Source organism: Mauremys reevesii, linkage group 4 (assembly GCF_016161935.1).
Source record: "Mauremys reevesii isolate NIE-2019 linkage group 4, ASM1616193v1, whole genome shotgun sequence".
Lineage (NCBI taxonomy): Eukaryota > Metazoa > Chordata > Testudines > Geoemydidae > Mauremys > Mauremys reevesii.
This window is the reverse complement of record NC_052626.1, coordinates 24,515,071-24,537,875: the sequence shown is the minus strand read 5'-3', so window position 1 is coordinate 24,537,875 and position 22,805 is coordinate 24,515,071. Positions and strand designations below refer to the sequence as shown.

Below are 22,805 nucleotides of genomic sequence, written 5' to 3'. Positions count from 1 at the left end.
TTCATTTCCAATCCAAATGTGCCAATCATCAATGGGACATCAGTGCAGCTGAAGAGCTAGATAGCTGATGGCACAGAGTAGGGAGGGCTCCAAACATTTGTTTTATCCTGCCAGCTTTGAAGATGGATGAGCAAGCAGAGCATTGTTCAGTGGGCACGTTTCTGGGAGAAGGGTATTGTTTCACAAAGGGCGTACCAGTTATTTCAGACACATGCTCTTTTATGTTGCTTTTACAGCCATGGAAGTTAGCGAGAACATGGTGATATGAGGCCCTAGCAGGATGGGTGGAGCTACATCTTCATCTCTCCAAGATGAATGGGAAGAGAGTAGGTGATGATGAGTAGGTGTCTGTCCCATTTGAGCCTCGTGAGGTATGGGCCAAATTCAGCTTTAAGTAAAAGGGATTTGACTCCCACGGAAATGTCTGGGCCAAATTCAGCAGTGTGGAATAAGTAACACATGAGGTGCAAGCTGATTAGCAAAGCCGTCTAGCTTGTACCAACCAACCATTCTGCAAGGATGTAAAATGGGTGACTAACTCTCCTTACTCACCTGTGTGTGGAACAGGAAAAACAACGGAGGTGTAAGATAAAGTAGGTCACTTTCAGTTCAATGTATGCTGTACCAACACCAAGCATTCCCTGGGCCAAATATAGCCCTGGTGTAAGCAGGCCTTGCTCCCACTAAATTGAATCCCCTTAAAAATAGGGGCTAAATTTCAGCACAACTTACAACATTTTGCCACTTGCACTGGATGTGCAGTTTGCACCACCATTTACACCATCACTGAATTTGACCCTAACAGCCAGGTTCAGTCTCAGCTTTGCTCATGTGGATGGAACCCCCTTAAGCAGAGTCACATCTTTCCTTGCCTTTAGGAAAGGATTAGCAATTTTGGTTCCCTCCCCACATCCTCCCCATGGAGCCATAGGAGGGTAGGGCAAGCTGTGAACAGGGAGTTGGCAGGGGCAGTGTTGTGCAGCCATAGGAGAGTTGATACAGCTTCCTCCCCCCACAAAGTTGCACACTTACTGAGCCATCCCAATGACATGGATTGGAACAGAGTCGTAGGGGGCTCGGAGCTGGCACACTGTCCTTGCATTAGGACCCTGGCAGAACCATTCCTGAGTTCTCCAAGGTTCTTGGGGAATCCAGTGTTTGTGGATCAGGATCTCGCTTTGTCCCCAGGTGGGAGGGGAGTGCAAACCCCATGTAAGAATGCTCAGGAAACTCAGGAAGAGAAAACGTGAGGAGCTTCCTGACTGCTGTGTGGGTATTTCTGTACAGTATATATAGCCAGTATACACTGGCCCTGTGTTATTTCTTCCCTGATAGCAACCCTACCCCCACTCACTATGACTATGCAGCCAGGTGCTCCAATACACACGCATATCTGCAGCCACAGTGTAATTAATTGAGCTGAGAAGAGAGTGCTGGAGATGCAGGGATCACAAATGGGTTTCGCCCAGGGCACTACTGGCAAGGGACGAAGGCAAAGAGATGTGATCACTCTGCCAATGTTATTTTAGGGGAGGCAAAAGTGGGTCACCCCGCCACACAGAGATACCCTTTGGAGGAGAGGGGGAGTGGTGTGTGCATATCTGTGTGTCAGATAAAGGCTTCTTCAACCCCTAAAGCTGGGAGGGATTGTACAGCCATTAGCAAGTCATTTCCTGGGACCACATTGGTATAGTCTGAGCTGCTGTCCAGGTGGGTCTGGAGGGGAAGTGGATGCTGCCCAACCAGAGCTAAAGAGCAAGATAAGAAAGTTTGCAGTGGTTTTAGGAGGCAAGTTTCCAGGCTGCAAATGAAGAAGGTAGGATTGCATGGGCTTGTTCAGAGCTGATAAAGCAAACCTGTCAAATGTTTTACTGTGGATATTCAGGCCAGAGATTTGTGTATGATCCAGGCAAGGGACTGCAAATTTGTCTTTGGCTGATGGCACCTGACAGGCCTCTTTCTCTGTGCTGGACTTGGACCAGAACTCAGCAGAGAGCAGTTCTGGGATTGTTTAGTCTGCAGAAGAAAAGAATGAGGGGGGATTTGATGGCTGCTTTCAACTACCTGAAAGGGGGTTCCAAAGAGGATGGAGCTCGGCTGCTCTCAGTGGTAGCAGATGACAGAACAAGGAGTAATGGTCTCAAGTTGCAGTGGGGGAGGTTTAGGTGGGATATTAGGAAAAAAAACTTTTTCACTCGGAGGGTGGTGAAGCACTGGAATGGGTTACCTCAGGAGGTGGTGGAATCTCCTTCCTTAGAGGTTTTTAAGGTCAGGCTTGACAAAGCCCTAGCTGGGATGATTTAGTTGGGGATTGGTCCTGCTTTGAGCAGGGGGTTGGACTAGATGATCTCCTGAGGTCCCTTCCAACCCTGATATTCTATTATTCTATGACTTATTCTAAAGCTGAGACCGGATTGCCCCAGAACATCAATATGATGCACTGGAGAAAAAAGTCGCACCCCACCACCAACCCTCACCTGGCCAACGATGATCTGCCTTTGTTCACAGCCTCCCATCCTCTCTACCTTCCTCTCAAAGCTAGCTCCCCCCCCACACACACAGACAGACACTGTGGCAGGCAACACAAGGTGCCCAAGTATGGTGGGATGCTAAGGCGTACTCTCTTTTCCAGGAGCCCCACCCACAGGTAGGTCACTGGGGCAGATGGAGTCCAAAGGGAAAGAGAACCAACATCCCCAGAGCACTGAGGGATTTCCCTAGCTCCAGCTCTAGGATGGAGAGTGAGAGAAATGGGGAGCCACTCCACAAGACACAGTACAGATTGCTCTCTCCTCGAGCATCAGCCCCACTTCGCAAGGTGGTGCAGACAGCTGTGGAAGGTGGAGGCCCCACTCTCTCACAGTGACCTGATCCTCACAGGGAACATGGACCACGCAGTCTGCTCACAGGGAATGCTAGTGCAATCACCCTTGCACAGTCCATGCAACATGTGAGGAGGAAGCTGCTTGTGTAGCACCGCACCTCACACCAGGGCCAATCATAATCTGGCCCAGAGTTGGGTCATCAGAAAGAGTAGAACAATAACTTAGCATAGATGACTCTGACTTACTCACTTGAGAGCCAAATTTCAGTCTCAGGAATAGGGACTTGACGTCAATGCAATGATTTGCATGAATATCCCTGAGTTTCAAGATCCAGCACTGGAATTAAGGCTCCCCAGGATCCAGTAGATAAACTTCAGTGCACGGCATTATCTCTGCATCTCAGTGGTAATAATTCTGGTGCCTTTCTACTTCTATTCAGCTTTATGTTCACATACTGTCTTCAACAAACATCATGGACTCTGTAGTCATTTGCTTCCCGCAATCACTGCTTTCTTCATTGCACTTGGCAATTGTCCCCCATCACGTCCTCCCTCTCACTCACATTCCCAGCGGCTGGGCACCATCAGCAGAAATCCAATTACTGGGACAATGGGTCCCAGCCTGCAACAGGCTGACGGGCCTAACTGACCTCCCGCCTCTGCGATCCCTGAACAATCATCACTTTTGTTTCAGCATTGCCATTGTTTGTGATTCTTTCGCCTCCATGGACACAGGATAAAGGGAGATGTTCAGGGAGATGTTTATGAATGAGGCTCAGAGTACACACTGCAAGAATACAGGGCTTAACCTTGCTCAAAAGGGGTCATGGTTTATAAAAAAAAAAAAAAGCCATGTATAGATGAAATGATTAAAGATTCAATATGCAACCAACTCAAAAATGAAAGGTTCTGGACAATCTAAAAATAAAGGGGGAAATCCTGGCCCCGGCTGAAGTCAATGGGAATTTTGCCATTGATTTCAACTAAAATGTTTATACAAAAATAGAACATCTTGGCAGGTTTTATGGTGGTGTTAAGATAGAGTTTAAAACATCTTTCAAATCTAATTAGATTGAATCTCAAAATCCGTAAAATTCCCATTAAGGACCAGTTATGGGCCCCAGGATTTGGCCCAGAAAGACTAGGACCAGATCTTCACCTTGTATAAACTGGAATAAGTTTGACTTCAGTGGAGCTCCTCCGGCTTACACCAACTGAGGATCTGTCCCTAATAATTCTACAAAACTAAATACAATCGGTGGATCTATACCTAGATCTCCCTCATCATCAGGGTAGCTGAGAACTTAAGTGGCTGGTTTAGACTCAGTCAGCTACAACAGACATTCTCTTTGGGAGAGGAGAAGAGTAGCTTAGCCCACTATTTGGTTAAAATTAGCCTTTAATAATCATAGCATAATGTGCCTCCCTAGCATAATGCAATGGACATTCTAGTTAAGGGATGAGTTACACTAAGGCCAAAGAGGCAGCCCTACCTTGCACAGCCAAACCTCCCAAGGATGGAGGACGAGAGCCGACAGCAAACCTGTCAGCCGCATTAAAATGTTCCCTCTTCGTGAAGCTCTTGCAAGCGGAAAAATATAGTAACAACTTAAATCCATTCTAGGCCTTCAAGAGTCAAGGCAGTCATGTAATTTCATTCAATGAAACATCATATGATAATAAGCAGCAATGAAATAAGCCACATATAAATCTCCCACTCACTGGAGCACCACATACATAACTCCATTTACCAAGGATTACTTTGTAGCTCCTGCCATAATAAATCATTGGGAAAATGTCTTGTGCTTGCTAGCAGGCTGGGGATTTTGAAAGACAGGCAGGCTCTCTCTTTTGGGGTAGGGTCAGAGGAGAGAGTCATTTTTACTGAGCCAGCCTGAGAGTTAATTAAGAATAATGTATTTAAAAAAAAAACACTTTTTTTTTACTGTCTGCCCTCTCCTCAACAAAAAGTATCAATCATAAACAAAGCAATATAAGAGCAGCTCTAAGGACCTGATCCAAAGTTCAGAGAAGTCAGTGCAAAGACTCCCATTGACTTAAATAGGCTTTGGATCAGGCTTCATTTCATCATCATCATCTACAAAAGGCCGATATTCTGGCCTTCTTTCTGCTTGAAGTAAATGTTTTATGTAGGCTAATCCCAGATAAATAATTGTTTTCTTGTATTATCTAGATCTTTCGCTACACATTGTGGGCTGTATTAAAAAGATTAAGCTCTCCAAAGTCAACTAAGAGCCTTTGCTAAAGGGTACTCCGGTTTTCAACTCTACAAGAGAGCAATGCACCATACTGAAATATCCCGTGTAGCTGCACTAATGCGTTTGCCTTGCCGAACCCAGTAGCATGTCACCCAAAGTTGATTATTCGCAGCCATGAACAAGCAACATATCAGAGAAGTTTTTGTTCCAACTTGATGAGCAAGTGGCGGTCAAAAAGGAGCGAGGGGGTAGCATGACACAGTGATAGGAGGCGCTATCTTTATGCCATTTTACTTTATTTATTGGAGCCAAAGTGAAAACGTATACGTGAAACGTCCTTACGGGAAAAGCAAAATGCTTTAACGCCGTTTCACCCCAAAGGACAGCTTCCTTATGGTAACAATAGACAAGCACATGCTATTCAGCTTTGCAGCACGTAATGGAGCACAACATACCTACCCGACACCCTTCTTTCTCATTGGATCATGTAAGAAAGTAGAAAATACTAAGATGCCAGGGAGAGTTTCAAATAAGATGCAGGCAATGCATATTACTGGATCAGGACTCTTTCCTCTGGTTCTGCTTTTGATTTTTGCCTGCCCTTCGTACCGTCCATATCGTCTCTCTTCAGACCAAACCATCCTCTTCATAGCCGTGGGGTACAAGAACCTGAATGGAATAGAATCAAGCCATGGGCCCAAATTCACCCCACTGTAACTCCACTGACTTGATAGCAAGGCCCAAAAGAGGTGGTAAGCAGCTCTGCATTATGCAGTCAGCTTCTTTCAAAGGAGTTAAACCAGGTCTTGATCTATATAATATATGGTAAGTCAGACAATGGATATAGCAGCCATCTCAGAAGGGAAGAGAAAGAACAATCTGTGCAGGCTCAAACCCTGCCCAAGTCACTAGTGACAGAAATTCGTTACTGTTTACAGGATCTATAGTGGCTTATTGAGAAACCTTTGGGGATTCACCATCCAATTCCGGGTAGCCAATGATCTAGAGGAAGTGCAAGAATAGCTCCGGGAAACCCCAGGAGGCTAAGCTGCTCACTAATGCACCTGCTGCCCTGAAAAACTCCCACTGCCCTCACCCCTTTCATCCACTTCCCATTTAGAAAAGGGAAATTTGCTTTATGCCCACCCAGCCCAGCCCTAGCAATTGGTCACCATGGGCAAAGAGAGGCCACGTGAGACCACACTGACAGCATGTCATTAGGACAAGATCTGCTAGCAGGTAGATGTCCACATTGCAAAGACTACCACCATGTTTGGAACCCTACCGACTCCTGGTTGGCAGCCTCAATAGATTCCAGGCTTTGCGACCTTGAAGTAGTTCTTAAAGGTTAGGAGTCAGGTTTGTTGGCAGGAGAGTGTGAGGAAAGTTTGCACAGCTGCTGCCTGTGTAGTACTGTCCTGTGGCTAAACAGAGGACTTCACTCTCCAGGACTGCCATTCTGTCAACTTTCTCAAGCACTAAACTCACACACATAAGTTTTTAAGAAATAATAGATATCAGAAAACACACGTTCCTACTGAGGCTGTGCATTACAGGCTAGCTTTCAAAAATCAATACTCGGACTTCAATGAAATACAACAATGAAGCTTCTAATATCTGAAGAACTCTTAGGAGGAAATCTTGCAGCAGTGCCTTACAAAGGTGGATTCTTGAGAAGTCTCCCATGGAGAGCATTCTTCACAGGCATCACAATCACTGTCCTTTAACACCAGTGATTATCTGATACCATTCCAGGCTGACCTCACATTCCTTACCCACCTGAAACTCCCATTTAAAGATAACAGGAGTTTTGGGTGCACAAAGAATGCAAGATTCAGCCAGGAACAAAGCATCCAACTAATGCAGATCAAGACAAGGCTGTTCATAAATGCCTGGAACTGACTTTGTTTCAATGCCATATTAACTTTAATCTCAGTTGCGTGTGGACCCAGAAGGCTAGTAAGAAGTCCAATATAATTTATTATAAGTAAGCTAGTAGGTTAATTTTTTGCTTTAAAATGGACAGCAACAGTTTTGCAAGCACAAACATTTTGTTGTCCACGTGGATGGGATCTGCAAGCAATTATTGCACATATTTCAGATACACTCAGAAAGGCTTATAGATAAGGCCCGGGACTGGAAGTCAGCAGATTTTCTCTCTTTCTCACTCTGTCATAGGTAAGGGGGAGTGATAGCTCAGTGGTTTGAGCATTGGCCTGCTAAACCCAAGGTTGTGAATTCAATCCTTGAGGAGGTCACTTAGGGATCTAGGGCAAAAATTGGTCCTGCTAGTGTGAAGGCAGGGGGCTGGACTCGAAAGTCCCTTCCAGTTCTAGGAGATTGGACATTAACTTAGTAATAGTAATAATTAGAGATATACCAAAGTGTGTTTTTTTTAAAAAAAGGAGGAGAGAGGATAATGATGCATCTTTAAGGCTCATAAGGCTGCTTGACACTAAACTCATTAAAGTTTGTAAAGCACTTTGAGATTCCTACTTGGAAGAGATATACAAGTATTATTCGTGCTGTTCTAAAGAAGTACAGTACATATTACTGCAAATCCAACAGTACCATTTCATGCACCATTAAAGTTTACTACACTTCTTAATCTAATCATAAGCACTTCAGAACCTAGATCTGTCATTTGAAACATACAGATGAGCCTTCATCACTGAATTACCAGCTGGGTCAATTATATACAGCACAGGGTGAATATGCACTTATTTTTTCCATTTCTGCAACATTGTGAATTGTGCTAAAGTTTTGAACCGAACCCTGTTTGTATTTTCAAAACTCTGTAATTATGGGTCTCCTGACTGCTTGCTTTCCATCCTTGCAGGACTAGGGCTGCAGATTTCAGCAGGTTTGAAACTGTGACAGCATGTTTATATGCACTGAAAAGCAAAGATAGGCAGAGCCACAAAGTTCAGGTCTAAACTTTCCCAATGGTTAAATCAGAGGCTTTGCTGCAGATCCATCTCATGTAAAAATACAGACTTCCCTTCTCCACCTGCTAATATTAATGAATCTGTGTTAGTTACAGTTCTCTACGATCAATTCTTGGCTATCAGTTTGTGGTTTATTGATAAACATACAGTCTTTATTATTTTTTAGGCTCCTCTTGCCTGTGCTATGGTCTTGGTTTAAATCCAGATATGTAGGCCTTGGTTTAAAAATAAAGATCAAATCCAAACATTTTCATCCTTAACATATTACCCAGTCAGGAAGTTCTCTAGTTTTAAATACACAAAGCACTAGACTGTGTTTCGTATACAAGTCTGACTCCAAACCCATCCTTCGCTTTGAGTGGTCAGAAAATAAATACCAGACTCCCTATTTCATCCAAATAGGACTGAACAATAGGCTGGAACTGCACTTTTTCCATCAGAAAAATTCCCCATTCAAAGGGACTTAGCTGGATGATTAAAAAGAAAAATAGAAATGCTTCCATGGGGGAACAAGTTAATCAGCTTTTGTTTACATGACCTACTCCTTCATAGGCAGGACCCACAAAACAGACAGGTCATCTCCAAAACTACAGTGCAAGCAAGGCTACTGATCAGCTATTTAATGCATTTAACAGCTCTGTCACAAGGTTTTGTCAGAAACGTAACCAAGATTTTTTAGATGTGACTAGCCACTTTGGGTACTGCCAATTTTCAAAAGTCTGACTTGAGTCACCTTCACTGAGCACCTGTCCTCTGAAAATCAAGTATCCTTATGGTATCTCAAGTTGAGTAGTCAAAAACAAGGCACCCAAAACAACTAATCCCTTTTGAAAAATCTTGGCCTATAGCTTTAAAACCAAGCAATAATACGTGTGTGTGTGTGTGTGTGTGTGTACACATACATGTCCTTCACCTGTTTACATCTTCTTGCAACACACATGCAGCATCTGCCTCAATCTGTAACAATGCTTCTCATTTCATTGCAAAATTATGTTTCTAGGTAAAATCTTTCCATCTAGATTTGAAACAGAAAGAAAAAAAAACACATGAAGGGCATGGCTTTCACTTTTACCAGTGACTGACCAGTGCAAGCATTTTTTCCCTTTAATACATGTTGAAACCAGTACATTAAAATTAGTCCATCAATCTAAAGTCTCTTAAAGAGGGTTTAATTTGTACTTATTATTTGAAATATGATTTATGAGATTCAGTTTCTCTTTCCCAACATCGCTCAGCTGCAAATTAGTACCTGACTGAATTCAATAATGTATTTTACCCCCATAGGATCTGCATGCACAGTTTGAATAATTAAATGGTGCTCGTTTGGGGCAATCCTTATTTTCCCCCTTGCTGCTTGGTTTTACATATAGAAAACATTTAGTGTACTAGACAAACAACAAACAGAAGCATAATTAGTCCTTTCAAACAAACAGAGATGTTGTTTAACTTAACTAATTGAAAAGAGATAAAGCAAAAGCTTCCACTGAATGGCTAGCAGCAGAGTCACAAATGCCACTTTTCTGAAGTTCATATTCCAGTAATTATCTTTTATACAAAGAACAGTGACTCACAAATCTATTTAAATTTTTTAATGAAAAAGCTGCACAAAAAGAAATCTGATAAAAAAGCTTTTTGTGTCAACTTAAATCTGAAACAAGGTCTTTATGATTTGTGGGAGTGGAAAGTCATTAAGGTTTCAATTCCAAACGAAAATTAAGGCTTTTAAACTTCCCATAATACTCACACTGACAACCTTTCATACATAATTGCTGAGGAAGAGTTACTATGGTCTTGTCACCATTTTAATGATTTGATAGTATACTGACAAATATATCCTCCCTGTGAAATCCACCATCCAAACAAGAATGAAAGCCAGGGTTGGCTAAAGAAACATTTGGTTCAGACAGACAGCAGACTGGATCTGATTACTTTTAATTCAAGACTTATTAGGTGTTAACAAATTAGAGAGGTCAGAAATGGAGCAATCAAGTGACAAGGTGGGAGTTTAGTTGGCAAGGCAAGGAAAAGAGTCTTTAGTTATTATAACACAGACATTATTAGCTTTTGGCTGAGACAAAGAAAAACACAGCAGTTGAGGATCCATTTCCTTCATGACTATGGAACTGTGTCTCAGCCTAAACTGAATTAGCAAGTCTTATGTTGTCATCTCATCATAAAAAAACCAAACCTGAGTATAAAATTTAGGATCACACGTGCTCATAAATTAGATATGGTGAAAGACAATAACTTCCACCAGCAGCTATTTCTCTTCTCCCCCCAACCCAAAATTGTTGCTTTTTCAGTCTACTAGGACATAAGTTTACCTGTTGTGCATTTGTCTTGCCTGTCTGTTATTGGTCTGGACAGTGGTGCTTATTGTTCTTTGTCTCATTCACCTGAGGACTTCCTTTAAGAAAAGTTTCTGTTTGCTAGTAATATTTAACATTAAGATGTTGGTAGCACCTAGAGGTCTCAGTCAGGTCAGGCCTCCCCTCATTCTAGGCAGTATATATGCTATAAAGACCCCTTCCCAGAAGAACCTGATGTCCTGTTTCAACTTTATTGATCCATAAACTGGGAATTCAGAGCAGCTGGGGATTTTGGATACTGAAAAAGAGAAGAACTGCTCCTGGCTAGCTCTGAAAAAATGTGTTGTTATTATTTGTATTACAGTTGTGTCTAGAGGCCCCATCTGCCATCAGGTCCCATTGTGCTAGGTGCTGTACCTACATGTTATAAAAGGTACTTCCTTTCCTGAAGAGCTTAGAATCTAAATGTACAGACAAAGGAAGTATTATTAGTCCCATTTTACAGGTAGGGAACTGAGCCACAGAAACTTTAAATGATTTGCACAAGATCTCACAAGAAATCTGTGGTCAAGACAGGATATGTACCCATGACTTCCGAGTTCTAGGGCCTGAGCTACAAGATCATCTTTCCCTCCCACAACTGTCCTTATAAGGCTTAAAATTACAGCAACAACAACAAGATCTTTAACCACAGAGCAAGAAAAACCCAGGTTTTTCATTTGGTTTAAGAGATGACAGAAGGAAACAAAACAGCCACAGCAGATTAGACTTCCACAAAATCCATAAATCAAAGCAAATAAAAAACAGACCCACCTACAAAAGTTGTTCAAATATACTGAACTGAGTATCATTCTGTTCAAATGAAGATATGTAACATAGCCTGGAGGACGGCAAATTGCAGAAGAAGTTACAGTTAGAGATGGAATCTTCAGCAATTCCAAGAGAGAGAACATCTCAACAAACAGGGCATGCATTATCTTGTTTCATGACATCAAAAAGGAATGAGTGTTCAGGCTTTGAGAACTGATCCCCGTTTTTTAAGAGGTGGAACAAGTAGTTAAGAGGATGACAAAAGAAAAACATCTGGAGAAAACTGCATTGCAAATATTATCACATTTGCAAGAGAAGATCCACAACAGTAGCTGAACTGTAAACTGTTTATAGTGTCAAAAATAAAAATCATGACTGAAAGAGTGAATAATTCAAAACCAAGAAAGCAAGCATGACACACATGTAATAGCAAAGTATAGACCTATCAGGGGTCTACAAAGTATCAAACAACTCTACTCACTACAGTGTTGGGTTTGAGTAGCTACCATCATCAAGAAGAAGAGTAATTTTTACAATATGCCACCTTTGTGGGCCACATGAACCACTGGTGAAGATCATATAACCTACAAGTATGTATCACATTCAACTGAGAACAAGCTTTAAACTCAATGGAAAAGGATTAAGAGCTCTGCAGATCCAAAGCATAGATCAACCTTGTATTCAGCTTCTGGGAAATTTACAAATACGAGACTGCTTCTACAAATGCAAGCACCAAAAAGAGGGAGAAGAAAGAGCAATCAGGAAGACAAAAGAACACTACTGTCTCAAGTGCTTTGAGATCTACTGATGAAAAGCACTATATAAGAGCTAGGTATTGTTGTTGTTATCAGAAAAATGCCTTAAGTTTATACGTAAAATACCATTTTCTTTATAACTCTGTGAAGAGCTAAAATGATTGCGCACCTGAAAAGGATTACTTCTGGCCCCATTACCCTGTTGACAGGGTAGGCATCTACTTGCCAAAAATTGACAAAGGTATTCCAACATAAAATGTGGGAACTTTACTATACTGAAAATGGATCCACGGGAAACATACATTATGCTAAATGTGGGATGGAGATGGAAAGCCGGTGAAAGAATCAACACGGCTATTGAAAATAAATAAACCCCTTTAATAAAAAGATGTGGCTCAAACTCCTGGCCATTCATTAAAGAACTGGAGAAAGTTCCCATTGCACATAAATGCTAGGTCTATACTGCACACTACTGGCACTGGCATTTCAGGCACATGTAGGTACTCTTGGCCATCCAGCATCTTGACAGATAAAAGGAGACACAAAGTCAGTCCATCAGTGGTGCTTAGCAATGATATGGGAAAAGAGCCTGATGCGTGAGCAGCAAACCTTTCCACTACAGGTGTGGCTACAGCTCCACTCGCCAGATGGAGGTTGAAGCACACTCTGCTTCCTGGCTCACCTGCAGGCCTCAGCCTGGGCTCTCTGGTGGCTCTCCACGGTGACTGCACCAACCCGAACCCGGCTTCTCCGAACTGAGCAATTGTGGGCAGCATTTTCCCAGTTGTCAGTGGGAATGCTGAATTTCTTGAGACTTTGCTTGACCTTCTCACTGTATCAGAGATTTGGCCTTCCTCTGCGTCGCAGGCAATTCTTGCGTTGGCCATAGAGCACAGCCTTCAGCAGATGATCTCGAGACATGCGCTCAATGTGTCCCAACCAGCAAAGCCTGAGAATGTCCAGCATAGTCTGCATATACTGTAGGCCAGTTCGCCCAAAGATCTCGGTATTGGTGATCCATTGATCCCAAAAAACTCCAAGGATTTTTCTAAGACATCAGAGGTGGAAACTCTTCAATCTCCACTTCTGCTTGGAGTCCATAACCCAGCTTGCAAAAACGTAAAGAAGAGTACTAAGGACAAAAGCCAGATCCTTTGTGTTCAGGATAAGCAATTTGTTGTTCCAAACACATGAAGTATGTTTGCCAAAAGTGACAGAAGCTTTGCCGATTCTTGCATTGAGTTCCCTATCAAGGTTAAATGAGCTGGTAAGAATTGACCCGAGATAGCAGAAGTGACCCACATTATTCAAAGCTTCATTATTGACTTAGATTTCAGGTGGAATGATGGTACCTTCTGACAGGACAACTGTTTTCTTGATACTGATTACCATGTCAAACTTGGTGCATGCATCAGAAAACTTGTTCATTACAACCTGCAATTAATCGGGTGAATTAGAAACGAATGCAGCAGCATCTGTAAAAAGCAGATCCCAAATAGTAAGCTGGGTGACATGCCTTCTGCTCTGGAATCGTCTGATGTTAAACATGTAGCTACATGCCACAGTGAAAAGCAGGCTACATCCACACTATGGTGTGTAACTACACGTGTTAGTGAAAGGCTCTGGGAAGGGGGAGGCAGTGAGGAAGGCAGCTGCCGTACCCTGTTGCCTCTCCCCTGCCAGAGCTTTTCCTCACTGCTGGAAGCCATTCCCTCCTGCAGGGAAAGATTTCAGCAGCAGGGAGGCAGCAGGTTTACAATTTTTATTAAAGTTAATGTTTAAAATTAAATATACACAAGTTAAGAGGGAAGGTACTGTACATCTGGGGTCCGACTTGAGTTATGAGGGATTATGGGTATCGGTTACAAGGATGACATATCACATAACCAGCATAGACCCAGATTGGGGTGCGGGAGTTTTTAGAGCATCAGTGGATAAGTGGGCTCGGGTACTCCACCCATGGAATGTATTAAGAGTCCAAGTCAGTATCGGTGTAGCGAATAAGTACATGGGTTGGATGCGTCCCTTGGTTCGTCAGGGAAGGAAGTGGGTTATTTCCCTGGTCTGCAGTCTCAATTACTCAATGTGGTATTGGTGGTGTCCTGTAATGTGTTCCGTTTAAATGTCTCTGGACCACCTGATGGTGTCGGACACCATGAGTTGTCTCCTGAGCCAGGCGTAGCGTTGACCAACTCCACACGCTCTCAGTATTGGTTCATTGTGGGGGTCCCACGAGCCCAGAGCTCCCATGATCAGGGCGTGTGTCTGGACCTCATAGCCCTGGGCTCTCAGGGTGTGAGCCAGTGGGGTGTACTTTACTACACTACTAACAATAACAGTGTAGATGGGGGAGGCACTTTATGGGCATGAAGAACGCTGTGTAGGGTACATACCCTAAGGGTTCAGGTGAGTCTCTACTCACCTAAACAATGCTTCACCTTCTATACTGCTGTTTGTACCCATTCTGGAGTGTGTGTAGTATATGTACTCTACACACTGCCATAAGGAGTGAGCAGTGTAGACGTACCAATATAAGGAGTAGGTAATGACAGGAGAGGTGTTCATGGGACAGGACATAATCAATGATAACTAAGGTCCTAGAACACAAGACATATATCGTAGTAAGCAGTTGCACGTGAAAAAGATGCGAGTCTTGTAGTGCATGTCTGACACTTAATGGTCAAGTCAAAGCAAGGAATGCAGGGTGCAACCTTATATTTGTAATACCTGGTATCAGCCTAGATTCTGAGGACTCTGGTTAGAAAACTTTGGTAACTCCAACCAGCAGACAGATATCAGATAAGGATACTGACAGCAAACTTTTGGCTACAATGGTTTCCACAGAAATATTGAGCTTCAGGGATTGGAAATGCCACAAGGATTACCTAATTTTTTTTAAATAGTTGCTTGTTTTTATTGATCTGCTTTGACTTGTCCTCTTTATCCTCTCCCTTTTCTTTTGATAGAATCATTCCTTAGTGACAGCTCGAGGCAACATCAGTCCTGCAGCTTCCTGCCCAGAGCAGCACGCTTACCACACAATACACCCTAATTTTCTTATATCGGGATGCACCAAGCCCACAGGCAGGGCCGGGCCCTAGCTCATGAGGCCACTCTCCACCTCACCAGGGACCGGTTGGTGCCTACTGCTCCAGCTCTAGTCCAAGCGATGTGAAGCAGGAGCAGCCTTATTTTGACTCCATGGTGGTGATAACTTGAGCCCCCTGGGAAACCCAGAAGTCCTTCCCCCTTTATTGTGAGCCTAGATGGGCTCATGCAGGCTCCCCCCCCCCTCCATCCACTAATCCCCTAGTTTCCTACATAAACACTTAAGCTCTGTTTCCCTATTGTGAGACCAGATCCCCAGCAGGCATAGCAGAGCGGTTTGGGGCAGGTGCAGGAGAAGAAAGGAGATCAACACACTGTCTTGAGCCTTACTGCAGGGGGTAAAGAGGGCAACTGAATAGTTTTGCAGGGTGTCCCAGATTTGCCTGAGCAGGCCCTGCAGGCAGGGCTGGGTTGACACTACAACATAAGATTGCTAAACTATCACCCTTCTACTGTTTGATCTTCAGTGTGCATCTGACCTGGTCCCTGACTGGAGCCTACCATCAGGGACACTGTAGCCCCTAGTAATCAAAACTGCCCAAGTAAGCTGAAAATTTGGCACCACTAAAGTGGCTGTTGACGGGGGAGGGGGATGTGCTGACTGCCAGCTCCTATGGCTTCGAAGGCTGCGTTCCCTAGCAGAGAACCAGCACTACTGGTTACCCTCTCCCAGGTTGAAGTCACCTCAGAGCACAGCCGCCCGAGCTGGTACAGAGAGGAGTACAGGCCAGTGAGTCAATGCCGATGAGTACGGGTTTGTGAGATCCGGAACAGGCCTCAGTTATCCTAAGGAGTGACTAGAACAGCATTTAAAAGCTGCACTGGATGATGGGACATCTGGTTTCAATGAGGATGTTGAATATCACTCCTGTTCATATACAGCTAGATTGGGCGTTACAATGTAGGGGGAGCACAATGCCTCAGGGGGGCCCTCTCCCCCACATGTACCCACTGTGCACTAGCCAGTTGCTCCGCTAGGTGCCCAGCACCACTCCTTGAACCTGTGGGGTGATTTGCTCTGAATAACAAGGGCCAAGCAGTCCTTGTTATTCTGATCAGCTCTTGCAAGGGCAATATAAGCTAGGGGCCCCCTCTTTTTCTGTGGTCCCTGTGCACAAAAGCCAATTGCAACATGGCCCAAATGGTGCAGATGGACAAGACAACAAAGGTGTCATATATAGCGTGCAATGCAGCACTCCGATACCTCAGTGTTAAGTGCTTCATAAATGCCTATATATACAGAGCTACCCAGAGATCATTTCCGAGTGCTGTACACCACACATCCCATTCACAAATAAAAGCGCTCATTAGAAAAATTGAATTGCTGCCGTTTTAAGCCTCTGTCAGATGAAGGAGCAATTTACAAATGTACATGAGCAAGGATGCTTCTGTTACTATGGAGAGTCACGTGCTGGCATGATTGCTGATGCGGGAGACAGAGTTAACCTTCTTCTTACTTCACAAGTCAGTAGGCAAGGGAAAGGCAGATTCTCTGAGACAATGCTACTTTTCCTGCCAGTAGTTATCTATTTGTGGAAATGGGTCAACCTCCTCGTGGTGGACATGTTAGTGTGCGAGTGCCTAGCAGCGCTGCTTACAATTTTCTGTCCATTACACAAGCAGTGGAACGGCTGCACATAACTACTTCTGGCAGCCAAGTGTTTCATGAATTGCAGCAAGTTAACCACAAGGAGAGGATGACATTTTGAGACAGGGCACGATAAATTCCAACTCCCAGACAAAAGGCATCTTTAAAAATAACCACGCAAATAGGAACACAAAGCTATGCAACCCATACAGGTAAAAGCTACAGATGTGAGTTCTGGCGCTAAGTCACCCCAGTACTGCCAAGGTCAGCAATGTCATATGCTTTGCAATGAGATGAGTTAAGGACAGATTGCCCGGGAGTGAGGATGGAGTTCAACCATTAACTGGCTTTCCCTGAGTCACAGCTTTAATACTATTTGACACTGTTTTTTAATCTGGTAACTTCCCTTATTCTGCTGCTTGGAAAGTGTATTGGAAATGGTTGTGTCAATTTAAGCCCATTGGCTACTAGCCCTTTTCTCCTTTCCTGCTGCCCTCCAGAGAACCTGCACCCAAGGCAGGCCTAAGGCAGAAAGATGCCCTGGGAAGCTGGGACAGCAATAATAGGCCCCAGAGGAGGTGAATCTGAGGGAGGTATGGGCAGAGTCATGAGCTCCACACCGTCTCGCTGCTCACCAGCAGGAGAGCATTGGTTACACCTTCTCACTGGTAGCAGGAGCCGTTGGTCACTGTGCTCTGCCCAGTGCCTCCTAGGGCATTAATCCAAAGGTATGAAAGACACCAGACACTTAGGTCGTGCATTCCTCAGCCCTCATTGCCACAAAGGCATAATTATCCCTTCGCCTTTTACAGGCCCACTATTACCTGCTACACCATAGCGACACCTCTACTAAATCTCAGCCTGTTTTAATGGCCACGCCCCCCACAGTCCCCATTCACTGGGCATGGCAGGACTGCATTTTGAGTTACAGTTCCTGTCGCTTCATTAGATCGCTGTGCAATTCGATCCTCTGCTTTATCTGATCAAGCGCCTCCAGAGGAACCAAATCATTTACATTGCAACAAGCATAGTTTATATCCCTTGTTTTGATTGCTTTTGACAAGTGTAAGTGGATAATTCCATCAAGAGCCATAGAAAATTGCTTTTTAATCAATAGAGAGTTTTCCCTCCTAGGGGACATCTCATAACAGTGAAAGGTCTCTTTGGAAGAGAGGCCAAAAGTATTAATGAGATTGAAAGAGAAAGAGTTGAGAGATGCAAGGCAATGGGATGCAAATTTCTAAAGATGACACCAAATCTGGGGGCCCAGCTTAAACATCTATGGCCTGATTTTTAGAAGTACCCATAACTCCCAGTGCAAGTCTAAAAGGAAGGCATGAGCTCAACACCTCTGAAAAAAATCAGGCATTAGGTGTCTCAAGCTGGTTACCCAAAAACTGAGGCACTCAAAATTAGTGGACAATGAACATCTGGCCTGCGGAGACTCAGATCACATTCTTGGTGGCAGTGTTTGAAACCTGGGCATTTTTTAATCTTCTATTCACAGACTTGGATAAAATTACAGAAGATTTTAAAACAGGTATTCTGCTCGGGTCTTACATTTAAAATTTCAGCCCAGGGCAAGTTCCCATGGTTATCATGAAGGATTGTAGCCCATGTTCTACAATGCTAGAACTATTGCCATGTAAAATACAGCAGCACCAAAAAATTAATGTTTCTTCTACAGCACTTTGACGAGAAAGTGCTAAATATTATTAGAATAAGCATATTAGATTTGAAGCTTGAGCCAACCTCAGATCCAACAACTTCACGTTTGGATCCAGGCCTCTAGTTTGGCCCATTCTAAAGAAAGAGGCTTTTGTGGAAATAGGATCCCGATCTGGGTTCAGATTTCACTGCCCTTGCCATATAATTCATGTGGATGAAAGAGAGAGTGCGCAAGAGAGCGGAGTCTGATTTGAGTCCCTCTCCAAAGAAAATTTTACTGTAAAAATTAACTTTTGGGATTCCATCAGAGCTATAGAAAAATGTCTGTTTCTTCAGTGTGTGGCAGGTGGTCACTAAGGTACCTTAAATAATCCATATCCCTTGTTTCTGCCGGACCTTGCCTACCCTACCTCGTTTTGGTCTCTCAGCCCTCATTAATGCACCCTAGGAAATGTATATAATGATTGCAATACTCCGATAACAACAAAGGACTTTGGCCCTAAAGAGAGCAGAATGGGTAGAGGGAGAAAGAAGTACAGGAAGGCTGCACATAAGATCAATACCAACCCGCAGGGAATAGCTCTTTAAGCGATGTTTCTTTGCCACCATTTTAAATGTAATATATTGTCCCTTCTAGGTAAATACGTGAACATTTACAACTGGGAATCGGTAAGACTAGTGATCTTTCCACCCCCTCGTCCTCAGAGATAATTCTTCTTCCATTGAAGAGCATAGCAGTGATGAATTATTACAGCAGAGACATTAATCAATAGCCTAATTGCCAAATGCACAGATTTCCTATAGACCTTTCTGACCACTCTGTTTTTTTAGAAAGTTGACCTAGCTAGAGCTGGTAGCCAACTGGAATAAAGCGCAGGACACACAGGAAACAGCAAGACAAACTGAGGAGCAGTTTATGCACCCAGAACAAACAACTTCAGTGGGAGCTGAGCGTGAACCTCTCAGGAGAAAATTTGGCCCTTCGGAGAAAAATGAAAAGCCCTCATGTCTCGTATGCAATGAGATTTTGTCCCCATCTCATCCATCAATTGCTAGTGTGTTTGCACCAGTACAAACCTCTAGTGTGGACAAGGAAAACCACAATTTGCGTTTACCCTTGTTTCAAGCAGAGTTAAACTGGACTGGTGAAAATCACAGCTGCCCTTGTCTTCACTAGTGATTTACACCATTGCAGCACACTGGTGATTGGTCACCAATGGCTGGTGGTGGGAAAAGTCCCACACAGAGACAAGGCAGAATTGTTCTACACTGGCACCAGTGTCAGCTGTGCAGAATCCCAGATGTGCACACAAATCCTATGGAAGCCAATTGTCTTATGCTTTCAACTGTTATTGGATAACAGCAATAAGGGTTGGATCTAGAGTCTGCTAAAGTCAATAGAAATACTCTGACTTCAGCAGTCTTTGGATCAGTCCCTGAGAGTCTAATTTCCCACATACCTTACAGTTAACAAGCACACGCACAGGTAAGCAGCAATATGAAATATCATTTACAGTCAGGCCAAACAGATTTCTACCTGGCTTTTTACAGAATATCCAGAGATGTGGTCGATTTTATACACGCTTCTAGTAAATTTGAGATCATCACTTATCTTTATTACCATTATTACTGCTGTTGTCAGTAGTTAGTCACTGAGCTCTGGATACTCCTCTGATAAAAGGCCTACTAAGATCCCCTTGCACCACAGAAGCGATACGCTTTAAAGGAAAGAGAATGGGAGGCAAGAAAAGGGAAAGTGGGACAATGTTCTTTCTCATGGCTACTAAAATTAGCCTGAATTTACCTGGAGAATCTATCATTTCACGTACATCTTCTCACCTTGGGCCTGATCCTCGGTCCATTGAAGTCAACAGGAGGATGGACAGTGGACGCTAGATTATGCTCTTGTGCTCACTCCCACTTCTATAGGCTTGTAGGAGAAAGGGAAGGCAAGGCTGTGGTTTAAACCCTGTTCTCTTGTACAGACCTCCTTCAAATCTAATTTGTTGTGTGAGAGATGAGTTGAATGGCCTCCAAGTGCTTGACTCTTTCGCAAAACCACCATCCAATGAAATCATTCTGCTTAATACATAGGAAAGCATGATCCCCACACAAAACCTGAGTACGCTTACTCCACGTCCTATCTTAGGCTCCTAGAGCTAAGAAACCACGTAGGGAATGTTTTCTGTCTGAGTAGCTGGGGAATGGGCAGCCTGGGCATATTTTAGTTTGCCTAGTGCCACAAAAAATTAAAACCTAGCGCCAGTGCTCCTCTGCAACGAGACCCTGAGGAAGAAAGTGAACTCCACTCCCTTCCTTTTATGTCTATCAACCTTCATATTTTCCCCTTTCTTTTTATCCAAGGGAGAAAAATCAATCCAAAAATGTAAAGAAATTTGAATCCCACCTTCTTGTGCTTATGGTACAAGAATCACCAAATGGAACAAATGGACAGAATACATGATGCAAACTGTTTCTGTCTCAGCTCAACCCAGACTGGACTTTCTGCATTCTTTATGTTCACCTGTCTCGCTCTTCCACATTGCAGCAGTCTTACCAGAATTGCAGCACACAGTCCTGAGAGTGCCTCAGTGCCAGACTTCTTGCTGCCAATCAAAGGTTGCCAGATAAGAGGCTGCATTTGCATATGTATTCACAAGCTTTTCCAAAGGCACAGGGCCTTTGCTGAATACCGATGCCATTGGAGAATGATAACTATGCAAGTCATTTTACAGCTTCACTACCTAACTCATCAGATGAGGTTTACGGGCATCCGTATGTGGATTATTACAGAGTGTAGATTATATCTGCCCACTAGCAGACATGAAACTATACAAGTTCCTGGTAAAAAGTCAGTGTCAACATTTCTCAAAGAGACCATCCTAAGTGTTTCAAGTCGGGCATCCATTAAACAGAGGAACCTAAACCTGTCACCACTTCTGAAAAGTTTTCCCTAAGTCCACATTGCAACTTCCTACACAAAACCCCAACCCAGGCCGCCCCACACCTTACACACATGAGATCCTACCAAACCTAATAGTCCCGTCTCCTCTACGGGGGTTATTTACACTCAGAGAAATGGAAACTGAATTTCAACACAGAGTTTTCTTGAATTTATCCCATCAGGGCAAAGTTCCACATACACACCCCACGGGAGAGAGCCCAAGGGGTACATCCCCTGAACCCAGGCCTTCCTCACCCTGTCCGATACCAAATATCCTGAGAGAACCTCTGGAAGTAAAAGGTATCTATTCTGTGTCTCCTTGCTGCTACACCGCAAGGCACTCACCTCTTTACAGTTCATGTAGCCCCTGCACATTCCATGCAGTCCAAAGTTTCCCCAGCTACCAGCATCAGAAGGAGGGGGTGAGGCAGCATATGTAGTGCAGAGTAGATGCACAGCGCAGAGTGAGAAACTAGGCAAGTTATCACACAAACTGCCGTAACTTGTGTCAATGACCCTGGCAAGTGGAGAATCTAGCACAGTGGTTTTCAGCCTGTGGTCTGCAGACCTCTGGGCATCTGCTGACTATGTCTAAGGGGTCTGCAAAAGGTAGTTGTTACCATAGAACAGTGGTTTTAATCTGCGGTCCACTGACCCCTGGGGGTCTGTGGATTATGTCTACGATTTCCAAAGGGGGCAGCACTTCCATTTGAAAATTTGTAGGGGTTCACAAATGAAAAAAGGTTGAAAACCACTGATCTAGCAGCTCTGGCTCATGCACCCCATAGCACTGGACACTAGTGGGGAGTTGGAAGGGAACTTTAGAGATGGGAGGGTTGGAGAGAATGGCATGCAGAGGTAGCACTCCCCACTTCCATGCCCAACTTGGCCCTGCAGTTGCAGACTTTCCTTTTCTTGTGTAAGCAGAGGGAGGCAACTGAATTCTATCTAATGTTTTTCTACGGTGCCCATCATCATGGCATCAGGGCCTTCCAGGAAGAATATTTTTATGCTTTGCATTAGCAAATAATCCAATTCATGAAAACATCTGGTTACCATAAATGGGCTAAATTCAGCCCTGGTGTCACTCTACTGAAGTTAGTGACTTTGTGACCCTCCTCCCACAAAGAAAGAATTGAGAATTATAATGGGGCTTTCTTTGCACAATGCACATCAGCAAAGCATCTGAAATGCAAACAGCAAGACTTTATAAAATAAGATCTACAATTCTGCTTTGAAGACATTTTAAAATTCTGCTTCAACTTCATGAGATGTATCAAAGGGGTAGCCGTGTTAGTCTGGATCTGTAAAAGCAGCAAAGAGTCTTGTGGCACCTTATAGACTAACAGACGTTTTGGAGCATGAGCTTTCGTGGGTGAAGCTTTCACCCACGAAAGCTCATGCTCCAAAACGTCTGTTAGTCTATAAGGTGCCACAGGACTCTTTGCTGCTTTCATGAGATGGTAAAGTAGCGGGAGAAGCAAATTACTTTTAAGATGCTGAGTATGTCCTGCAACATCTGAGGACAGCACCAGCCTCTAAACCAGCATTCCCTGCCCTGAGTTAAATGGGTGTAATGTGTTCAACTATTGCAGGGGAAAGGCAGCTATTGCAAGGGAACTCGGAGCACAG

The 22,805-nt window shown here is 43.7% G+C and overlaps 1 protein-coding gene and 1 long non-coding RNA gene across 4 annotated transcripts in view; both read right to left on the bottom strand.

Annotated features, from left to right (window-relative positions):
• The window catches only part of LOC120404868, a 54,406-nt gene extending 43,217 nt beyond the window's left edge, over positions 1–11,189 (bottom strand). The window contains exons 1-2 of the long non-coding RNA XR_005598224.1: positions 11,114–11,189; positions 8,905–9,006 (exon numbers count right to left, since the gene is read on the bottom strand). This is a non-coding gene — a long non-coding RNA (uncharacterized LOC120404868). The remainder of the gene's footprint in view (positions 1–8,904; positions 9,007–11,113) is intronic.
• CCDC85C (coiled-coil domain containing 85C) overlaps positions 1–22,805 on the bottom strand; it is a 158,083-nt gene that overhangs the window by 131,461 nt on the left and 3,817 nt on the right. The gene's annotated exons all lie outside the window — the stretch shown is intronic.